This window comes from Octopus bimaculoides, chromosome 9 (genome assembly GCF_001194135.2).
Source record: "Octopus bimaculoides isolate UCB-OBI-ISO-001 chromosome 9, ASM119413v2, whole genome shotgun sequence".
NCBI classification, from domain to species: domain Eukaryota; kingdom Metazoa; phylum Mollusca; class Cephalopoda; order Octopoda; family Octopodidae; genus Octopus; species Octopus bimaculoides.
The window spans coordinates 95088744-95100623 of NC_068989.1; the positions used below are offsets into that span (position 1 = coordinate 95088744).

At 38.5% G+C, this 11880-nt stretch overlaps 1 long non-coding RNA gene across 2 annotated transcripts in view; it reads left to right on the plus strand.

The window, feature by feature from the left end:
- LOC128248670 (uncharacterized) overlaps nt 1-11880 on the plus strand; it is a 30050-nt gene that overhangs the window by 9653 nt on the left and 8517 nt on the right. Inside the window, exons 1-2 of one of the 2 annotated variants that reach the window (XR_008264831.1) lie at nt 3199-3270; nt 4878-4995. This is a non-coding gene — a long non-coding RNA (uncharacterized LOC128248670). Of the gene's footprint in view, nt 1-3198; nt 3271-4877; nt 4996-11880 lie in introns of those variants that run through there. The other variant, XR_008264830.1, reaches the window with a different exon arrangement.

The following is an 11880-nucleotide window of genomic DNA, read 5'->3' on the forward strand; positions in this document are numbered from 1 at the left end:
AAAGACGAGGACAGGTGGTGTAAACAACAAAAGGATGTATTAGTTTAACGCTCGGGAATAGAGAAAGTCTTTAACGTTTCGAGATACGCTCTTCAACAGAAAGAATAAGGAGAAAAACAAGGAAAAAAACATGGAGAATTAAAATTTTAATGTTGTGGTCAGCGATCTATCATGGCAAAGTTCACACAGGAGAGCTAAGAAAAAGGGGAGATAACAAAAAGGGAAAGAAACGGTGCTTCCATTCATTTTCTCACGCGGCCTCACACTCAACACTGAGACCTACATCAAGTGCCTGTAGGAAGTAGTGTTGTCCTGCGTGAAGGGGATGGCTGCTGGAAGACCCTATGTCTGGCAACAGAACCCTGTACCATGCCACACAAGCACGAGAACCTACGCATGTGTTTTTCAGAATAATATTCAACACTGAATATATTCTAATTAAATATATTTATATGGAAAAATGATGTTTTTCCCCCCTTACGAGGTTTTTTCACGCTAACTACTTGATAAATTCTTATAAAGTCTTTATCCTATTATTGAATTATATATAATTAGAATATATTCAGTGCTGAATATTATTCTGTAAAAGCACATGTGCCGAAGTGTAACTCAAGAAGCCCGCCTCTTTCATGGATATATAGGGATAAACAATCGTCTATGTACTATGTTGAATACATGGAGTGCTCGTCGGGGTATGTTGATTTTTGTTTATTTTTATGTGTCTTCACCATACGCGTACTGATGAATAAAAGATGCAGATTACTGCGTTTATTATGAAACCATTGGTTTACCGTTAAGTTAAGTTTTTAAGAGGTTAGCTTTGAGAGTTCCATTCCCTCACGATTGGTAAAAATGTGCTTATTATAGTAGTTTGACTTCTGGAGTCCCTCTTAGCGTGAGGCGTTATTGTATAGTAATGCCCTTAAATAAATAAATAAATAAATAAATATATATATATGCATATGTATGCATGTATGTATGTATGTATGTATATTGAAAACATGCTATCTCGAATGTTAACACAACTACTGTGAACCTTGTTCAGAATTCCCAGAATTGGTGAGGCTGGAATTATAGTAAAAGATACTTGTTCAAGGTGCCATGCGCTGAGACTGAATCCAAAACCATGCTTTTGCAAAGTGGACTTCTTCACCACACGCCCATACCTGCGCATAAGCACTTTATAATTAAGAGTTTCTCCTTTAGATTTGCCCTTTAGCTTGAACTGCCGAGTTCAAGAATCTTTTAGAAATCTCCATATGTGATAGAAGCTCTCAGAGAAATCTATTGGATCCCTTCTATTCTCAGTCAATCAAGCGACTTAAATAAGCATGAAAAAGAGACCCATGTATTTTTATTTTATTTCATTCCCAGTCAACTGATAACATTCACATGTGACATTTCATTGTAAATATCTACCTTAGCATATACTTATATATAACATTGTTCCTCCTGTACTCCCTCTCCCTCTCACAGTTTCCCTTCTCTTTCCCGTTTCTCCCCCTCTCCCACTCTCTCTCTCTCTCTCTCTCTCTCTCTCGCTCTCGCTCTCGCTCTCTCTCTCTCTTCTCTATTTCTTCTGTCGAACTCATTGTTCTTTTGTTGCTCCATTAAAAAGAATAGGATGAATCTGAGATACTTTCCTTTATATTTCACCGACCCATTCTTTCTCGTTATTATATTAGCTACACAGAATTCTTCCGTGCAACTTTATTCTCGTATTTACATGTGTCTTACTTCTTTTTAAGTGCGTCAATCAATTGCATAAGTATATTGCATTTCTCTGTAATGCACAGTAAACAATAATCATTGACAGTAAGATAATGGAAGAGGTCAGTTTCAAGAGTGGATATTCTTATTGTTCTTCATTCAGTTTCCAGATATATTGGAAGAGATATTTTGCTGTGTTCTCTTAAAGATTGTTTAACTTTCCGTAAATCTACCATCTGTTGATTCTATGTAATATTTTTCGGTTAAATCTTTCTATAAGACTTTCACTTTACATACTACTTCAGTAGTTCGGCATTTTTCATTTAGTGGCTGGAATGGTACATTGTCAGTTTGTATTTGCTTATCATGTGTACTGTTCTTTCTCCTTATTTTATGCATTATGCCTCAAATATTCTCAGTGCAGTTGAAGTTGACTGTAATATCGTTCTCATTAAAAAGATTTTGATATTTGTGACTATGTGGTAAATGCTGCCTGATTGCAGTCAAGAAATTAGATACTATGTTGGGGAGTTACGTTTTGTCTAAAAGCAGGTTAAGCCATAAGGGATTCCTTTATGTATGTTTGTAAATATTGCAAAAGCTTGTATCTATAGCTACTTGTGACTTAATTATTCGGATTATCCTTCCAGATAATACAGTTCTATATTTAGGAGATGAGGAATTATGTACATTATTTACATTATTTACATTTGACGGATATTTGTCCTTATCTTGTTTGTTGTTAACACAACGTTTTGGCTGATATACCCTCCAGCCTTCATCAGGTGTCTTGAGGAAATTTCGAACCTGGGCTCTCATTCCTAAGGTATTTTTTTATGTTATTATTATTATTATTATTATTATTATTAGTATTATTATTATTATTCAGGTCACTGTTTGGAATCGAACTCGGAATCTTAGGGTTAGTAGCCCGCGCTATTAACCACTACGCCATACGGGCATATGGTGTAGTACCCCAAAACACCTGATGAAGGCTTGAGGGTATATCAGCCGAAACGTTGTGCTAACAACAGACAAGATGAGGACAAATATCCGTCAAATGTAAATAATGTAAATAATGTAAATAATATCCTCTCAAACATTAGAAACATGATACCGCAGAAGTTTTTTTTTTATCTATTGATTATTCTCTTTATAACTGGACGCGCAAGTTATTGTAAACTCAGTTTATGATGCAGGGAGAATTTCTGTTTGTGGCATTTCATTTTATTTTGTCGTCGTATACACACCCTCCAACTGATAGCAACAGCCAAGGAGAGCTGGTTGGGCTCCAACATTCTGACATCTTGATACAATTCACATTAACCGAGTGTCCGCTTTGGACACGATAACCAATTAAAGTTTAAGTGACATTTTCATTTATAGCTAAAATACAAATTTTCAGCGACCTTGTCTGAGTTAGTTTTTCAAAACTAAACATTATTAACCTCTGTTTTCAGAAGATTCTTAGTTCGGATCAATATGTATATCATGTATATATCCAACAGCAAGACACCGAATGATGATTGGAAATCAAGCCGATCGATACGTAGTACAGAGGTAAGTATGATTTGGGGTGTATCGCTGGATTTTGATAATAAAGGCGCAGACATTCTTGCGTGGTTCGGAAATTTCCTTCGCAAACATAGTTTCAGGTTCAATCTCACTTATGGCACCTTAAGCAAATGTCTCCTATTGTAGCTTCAAGTTGACTAATGCCTTTAGTGGATAGGAACTCTGAAAGCACCTTTCCACACTTCCTTTCTGCTGCTTTCAACCTTCAATTAATCTTCCCAACTAATTTTCAAAAAAACACAGTTCTCTAGCCACGTTTCATTTCTCAGCCGCTGCCTCTACCACTGCCTCCTGCCCAAAGGTCTCCGCCTCCATTCTGCTTCAACCATCCTACCCATACTCCTTACTACTTCCTACCACCTTATGCACGCCACCATTCGTTCCAATCTCTCCAAAATATACACCATCGACCGCCTTCTCTCTTTCGCTTATTCCATTTTCTCTTCTCCGTCACCTTCCTATGCACAGCTACCATGATTGACTGCTGAGTTAAAAGCAAACAGGAACTATAAGAACCTTATACATCACCAATTTTAGAGTCTCTCATTATATCTTTCTCTTTTCAGCCTTATTTATTTATCTATCTGTCTATCTATCGTTTGCCTCTCTCTCTCTCTCTCTCTCTCTTTCTCTCAGTATTTATCAATTATCCTCTTTGTTTCACTGTCCACTACTCCGACAGGTTACAGAGGACGTATACATACATGGCTTCTGAAACCGCATGTACAGCCTCAGGAGAAAGAAAGAATGAAATGACATGGCCATCACAGTAATGCCAAAACAAGAATAAAATAATTGTTAAAGTTCAAACACCGCAAACAGACGCAACCAACTCAGACACAAATACATACACACAAATTACACACACACACACACACACACACACACACACACACACACACATATACACACATACACACACACACATACACACAGATAACTCACAAACCATATACATGCACTTACACATCCTTATGTTGATAGAAAGAAGCAAATGCAAATAAAAATATTTTTCTACTTTTGTCTTTTTCTTCTTTCTCTCTCTCTCTTTCTCTTTCTCTATCTATCAATCAATCTATATATCTATATATCTATCTCTCTATCTAAATCCCTCTCTATCCCCTTTATCTCTTTCTATCTATGTATCTTATTTTTAATGCCTTGTCTTCAGTATTTCATTCAACCATTCCAATCTTTTTATCTCTTCTTTTTTACCCTTTACTCTCTCTCTCTCTCTCTCTCTCTCTCTCTCTCTCTCTCTCTCTCTCTCTCTCTCTCTCCCTCTCTCTTCCTTTCCCCCTCTATCACTCCATAATTTCGCTGTCCGTCTTTATCTCCCATCACACAGAATTTCTGTCTTACTTGTCTAGCGATGTGCTTATATTTCTCTTCAATACATATAAAAATATATTTTTGCAGATTTATATCGTCATAAAATTTAGCTTACAAGCAACTTTACAACCTCACCTCATCCATTGTTTTGTCGTTAAAGCTCTTACTTATTACATTTGTTGGGTTGCTTTCATTGTTTTATTTTAGTTTTGTTTTGGTTTGTTTTTATGTTGCTATTTGTTTATTTGTTTACTTGACAGACCTTTGGCACAAAAGAATTCAGTTTGAAACGTTCAAGGAGAACCCAAATGTTCAGCAAACCAAAGAATAGCAAGGTCACGTCAGAATCAGATCTACAAACAACTTCTACTGTTGTAGGTTGTAATCTCGAAAAGTTGATATTCTTCCTTCTTTTAATTTTCTTTTTTATTCATTTTTATTTTTTGTTTTTTTTTGTTTTTTTTATGTGCTACCTCCCTCTTGTTCGCTCGTCCACTTGTTTTTCTATTCTACTATCTCAACCCTCTGCTCCTCTGAGCTAACAACTTCTATTCTGTCCTTCACAACTACACTCATCTCACCTCCTCTTCCTGCCACCCGTATAGTGTCCCCTCTCCCCACCACCATCCGTGCACCTACAAGTTCCTTCCCTAGTCCTTTCCATCCATAACGTCGGCTCCCAGGAATTTCCTCCTTGCTCGGGTTTTTGTTTTTTCTTTCTATCAACCAGGATACCACACGCAACGGTGTCAGAGGCGTGTAAAGGCCATAAGCACAGATCTTCGTTCAACTCCAAAACTGTCCGTCTTTATCTCCCATCACACAGAATTTCTGTTTCACTTGTCTAGCGATGTGCTTATATAACTCTTCAATACACATAAAGGAAGGAAAGAAAGAACAAAACCAAAGTGGTTCAGCAGAGCTAAAAAGAAAACCATTGAACTTCACGACTTCTGGGTCACAAGTTCAAATTCTTTGTAGAGCTATGGCAATAGTTTTGGGTTCAATCCCACTGCATGACACCTTGGGCAAGTGTCTTCTGCTATAGCCTCCGGCCGACCGACAGGTGGCGAATGAACTCTGTAGATGGAAACTGTATGGAAACTCGTCGTATATGTGCATGCATGTATGTGTGTGCGCATATGTGTGTGTGTGAATGTGTGCGTGTACATGTGTGTGTATGTGTGTATGTGCATGTGTATGTGAACGTGTGTGTGTTTGCAGGTGTGCGAGTGCATGTGTGCGCATGTGTGTGTAAGTTCATATGTGTGTGCATGCGTGCGTGTGCATGTGTGCCTGTGTCTGTGTGTGTGCATGTGTGTGTGTGTCGTAGTGCTTCTATTTGTTCCCCACATAGCTTGACAACCGGCATTGGTTTGTTTGCGACACTATGATGTGGCAGTTGGGCAAAGAGATTGATAACATAAGTCCCAGACTTAAGTACCGAGCTTGGTTTGCTTTACTCAAGCCCTCCAAAGCAGTGCCCCAGCAAGGCCGCAGTCTAATGACTGAAGCAATTGAAAGATGAGAGAGACTTTGTTACATTTATGTCTAACACAATTCTACGTGGTTTCAAATTTAGTCACAAGGCTATTTGCGGGGATTGTGGCTCGACCAGTTACTTGACTTGGTCTTGTTTTGTGTTTTTTTATCGACTCCGAAAGAATGGCAAGCTAAGTTGACCTCGGTGGGATGTAGACTGAGAACGAAAAGATCCGGAATGATTACCACCAGGTATTCTTATTCACTGCTAACCATTCTGTCATTTCACCAATTTGCCGCCAAACTATTGGCATATTTAGGAACCTGTATATTTCAGTGCTTATAGATCATTGTACTCTTTTGCATTAAGATGCTGTGAGATCTGTGTGCTGTGATTGCTTGGTAATATATTTTTAAATCCCAAGAGATACCAAACTACATGCTTTCTATTTCGGTTTATGAAATCACATGTTCTCTATTGCACTGATGCTATAAGAGCTATATTGCAATATTCCAGTTAGTGAGCTGGCGGAATCGTTTGAGGCCGAGCAAAATGCTTAGAGGAATTTCACTTGTCTTTACGTTCAAATTCCACCAAGGTCGTCTCCGTATTTCGTACTTTCAGGGTCGATAAAATAAGTACCAATCGGATACTAAGATAGTTGTAATCGACTTGACCGCTCCCTCTAAATTGCTAGCCTTGTGCCAAAATTTAAACCAATATTCCACGCTACATGAGTCCTGTTAGAATTGATATTCCGCGATACATGAGCCCCATTTCATTGGGTTCTGTTAGATGAGCTTTATTACAATATACAACGCCGCATGTCCCCCTTTACAACATACAACGCTACATGTTCACCATTAGAAAATGAGCTACATGACTTCTATTCGTAGATGCAGTAAGTAGAAGTTTGTACATTTGTGTTGTATCCTCGATGCTACACTCTTCATACCTAAGTAGGCGCAGGCGTGACTGAGTCATTAGTAGTTTGTTATCACGACCACATGGTCTTGAGTTCAGTCCCAGTGCGTGGCACTTTGGGCCCCTGTCTTCTACTATGGCTTCGGGTCGAAGCCATAGTAGTGAGTGGATTTGGATTGTGAGTGGATTTGATTGACGGAAACTAAAAGATGCGTTTGTTTGTCCCCACCCACCACTTAGCAACAGTGTTGATGTGTTTACGTCTCCGTAACTTAGTGGTTCGGCAAAATAGTCTCATATATTAAGTACCATGTTCTATAAAAAAAAATGAGTGCCGGTGTCGATTCATTCGATTAGGAATCCATTCTTCAAGGCAGTGCACCAGCATGGCCACCAGTTGAATGACTGAAACAAGTGAAAGTTAAAAGATAAAAGACAATGATAATACTTGATCGAGTTCTAACCAGTTCTAACCAGTTCCAACCAGTTCCAACCAGTTCCAACCAGATTTGCACAGGCAAATAGAGTATCATAACATGGCAGCTGCTCTTAAAATTTATTTCCAAATTAAGGGGATTGGGGTCTTTACAGTTCAGAGATGGTATTTATTTATTTTAACTCCGAAGAGTGAAAGAATGAAAAGCAAACTCGAAGCCAATTTCGGTGGAATGCGAACTCAGAACGTAAAGGCACACAACTGATTACCAGCAAAGCATATTGACTAAAAGAACTTTGGTGCAAGGTCAGTAAGTTCGGAAGAGCGGGCAATTCGATTACATTGGCCTCAGTACTCAACTGGTACTTATTTTATCGACCCGAAAGGATGAACGGCAAAGTCGACCACGGCAGAGATTAAATTCAGAATATAAAGGCAGGCAAAATGCCGGCAAGCATTTTTCTTGGCGCGGCAACGATTCAGCCGGATCGCTGCTTTACCTGCAAACCGTATCATTTAGTCGTGCAAGAAGCTAAGCTGGCAGAACCGTTACCGCGTCGGACAAATTGTTTAGCGACATTTCTTCCGACTTTACATTCTGAGCTCAAATTCTACCGAGGTCAGCTTTGCTTTTCATTCTTTCGGGGTCGATAAAATAAGTAACAGCTGAGAACTGGGGGGAGGGAAGCGATATAATCAAATCCCCCCCTTCCCCGAAATTTCTGGCTTTGTACCAAAATTTGAAGCCAATATTTAGCTGTATATACCTTAAACTTGACCAGAGTTTCGTTTTGCTTTCAATACCAAATCCTCTTAGTCTACTGGTTCTGGTCAGAGAAGAAGTTCAATATTAATGCTTTACTCTAAAGATCAATAGGTCGGAGCATCTATTTTAATAATGGATTCTTCAGATCATGAGATGGCAAACAATTGATTACTTAGCCTGATAACGGAATGATCATTTAAAGATTTTAGAGATTAGATTATTCACTTTCATTTATGTTGTTATTGATGTTCATCTTTTTAAAAACGTTTATGCTAGTGAGATAGCGAAGCACAACTTTCAGACTCTAAAGATAACATAGTATAAGAATATTTATTCTGGCTAATGTTGTTGTTGCTGTTGTTTAAACATAGTTCAACCACGAACATCACGTGCTTGTTATCATGCGTAATTCCTTTAGTAGTAAATTATCCAATGAGAGGAGATTCAGTTACTACTTTTAGCAGGTCGAGTCACCACATAGAGGTTCCTTCATTATTTCATATCGAAATATAGCTCATGTAGCGGCGAATAATGCTACAGAAAGCATGCAACTTTTGTTGTAGCAGATTACATGTAGCGTGGTACATTGTAACGGGAACATGTAATGGCATGATATATTGTAATGATGAGCTTGTGAAAAGAAGCATGTAGCGTGGCATATCGTCAAAGGAAACGTAGTATGGTATGTTAGATAAATAAGCTCATGTGCAATGGCTACAATCAAAAGGAACTTATGTGTTGGATATTTATTCTAACGGAGCTTGTGTTGCGTGGAACATTGCGTGTGATATGTCATTGTATATTGTATCAGAGTCGATGTGGTTTCTTATACTGTGGTAAAAAACATGTAGCATGATATTGTAAGAGGGAACATTTGGCGTGCTGTGTTGTAAAAGTATTCGGGTCATTGGAGCGTGGCAGAGTGCAATGGAGTGCGTGTGTAGTCAGGGTGTGAACATTTGTTTGTTAGTTCTCGCACGTTGTGTAACGATGTAAGCTCTCTCGTTGGTGAGTGGGTGCTTACATACGTGTGTGTGTGTGTGTGTGTGTGTGTGTGTGTGTGTGTGTGTGTGTGTGTGTGTGTGTGTGTGTGCGTGTGTGTGTTTGTGTGTCACGTGATGCGTCACTCAAAGCATTTCTTGTCAGCTTACATCGAAATATTTTATTTATTTAACATTTGAATATGTCACAAATTTATTAATTTGTCGTTCCGATCGCATATTTCATGATTAAAATTAATGGATATCTCGAAAATAACTGCATATTTGATCGTGTGTATGCGGACGTGCACGAGTGTGTGCGTGCCCATCTGTTTGTGTGTTTATGTATGTGTGTGTGTGAGTGTGTGAGTGTGTTTGTGATTCTTTTCGTTACGTTTGTGCATGTGTATGTGCGTATATGTTCGTGCGTAGGCATACACCCTTATGTTTGCATATGCTCTTATGCACACATGCGTGTGCACTGACATGCGTATATTTGTGTATGTGTGAGTATTTGTCTGTGTATGCGTGTGTGTATGTTTGTGTGTGTGCGTGCGTGCGTCCGTGCGTGTGTGTGTGTGAAAGGACAGATGAAGAGATAAGAGATGTAGATTCAGAATTAATTTTGAAACAAACCAACTAAATTCGTACTTCGAACTCCCAATCCCCGGCCATAACGATTCACCTCCTTTACGCCGCCAAGCCACCGGTCTCAAGCAGTCAATAAGCAGACTCCATAACAAATAAATAGTGACCCTGCTTTATCCGATGAGCGTAGTAGCAGCACAAATAATGACGCCGGTGGTTGTAGTGGTGGTAGGTGGCTAGTAGTAGGTTGGCAGCAATGGTGGTGAAGATAACAGTCTCCATTGGTATTAGTGGCGGTGGAGGTAAGTGTCGTGCAAGCAGCGGCAAACTGATAAGTCGCTACGAAGAGGACTGGTGCCGTTGCTGCCATCACCAACTTCGCCGCTACCACGTTTCATAAGTCGAGTACAGAATTGGCTTATAACCTTTTGATATATTTCTAGAATATTATGGCTGCAAAACGAAATATAGTGTCTCCATCAGCAATTAATATGTGCATATTGGTTAGCAGCAACGTGTTTAATATGTAAAACTAGTCTATCCAGTAGTGTTACACCACTAAATTTGTAGCTATTTAAGCAATGCGTTCGTAGATGGTTAATGGATTGGATGCAGTGCAAAAGAAGGAGCTGACAGCGACAATTAAGTTACCAATTTTATTACTATTGAGTATGTGACTCGATTTTTATTATTGCTTATTAAAGTTCCTGATTTCAATATTTAACCATTTTAAAATGCTGTCTATACAAATAGATTTGTGCTACTGTACGAGCAACTCAGTTGCGAATATCAGCTTTCCCGCCTACATATATTAGTAATACAAGGTAGATGTTATTATAATAGAAGATTTGGACTTCATTACAGCACCTGTCGCTTATAATGTTACATTAACTAAGACAAGGAAGAAGATTGGCTCCGTTCAGGTGGCTTTTTTCTTGATTTTGTTTCCATCTGCAGCATAACAATTTCGTCTGAGTAGTTTCAGATGAAATATGCTTTGGTCCCCAATTTTCCAATTATTGCTTATAGGCGTTGACATGGTTAAGAAGCTCGCTTTGCAACTGCATGGTCACGGGTTCAGTCTCACTGAGCAGCACGTTGGGTAAGTGTTCTGACCTGGTTTGACCAATGCCTTGTAAAATAATTTGGTAGACGAAAACTTTATGGAAACACAGACAGACAGACAGACAGACAAACAAACAGGCAGACAGATAGATAGATAGATAGATAGATAGATAGATAGATAGATAGATAGATAGACAGAATGATTGATTGATTGATTGATTGATTGATTGATTGATTGATTGATTGACTGATTGATTGATAAACAAATATTATTTGATAACAAGTTTGAATGTATGTTTGGGAGTTCGCGTTTATGTTTAATCCCCCTGCCGTTTGACAACCGATGTTTGTTTCTTAACGCCCCAGTAACTTAGCGGTTCGCTATCAGTAACTGATAGAATAAGTGCCACACTTAGAACTAAGTATTGCGGTCGATTTGTTCGTCTTAATTCTTGAGAGTAGTGCCCCAGTATGGCCGCAGACCAATAGCTGAAACACAGATGGTAAAAGATAAAAGATGTCATTTTCATTTTACTTGTGTATATGGTTACGTACATTCACCCATACATACATACATGCACACTTTCATTCATACATACATCCAGTGATCGAAGAGAAGGAAGAAGGCGAGCTTCAAGATGCAAAAGTGTCGTAAGACCTAAACGTTGCTTTTTCAGAGAACGAAAAACTACTTTCACCATTCCATTTCTTTTTACATTAGCAACAGTTTCAGCTTAACAATAATACTTTGTTGGGTGCATAAAGTCGAAACTCCATGCATGTGTGATATTTTCAGTCAGAAATATTTTTGCAAAACTGTCGTATGTCGGACTTTTGAAAAATGCTAAACCATTGCACTACACTTTGACAATTTTCATTTCTTGGCATCTGAAGCAGCTGGAAATAATATAGTTTGACCGAAAGAACCGGCTATTAAAAGCAAAATTAAATATTGAAATAAAAATGAATTTGGTCAAATTTACACATACGACAGTGTAACATAATAGCAACGAAGTATATA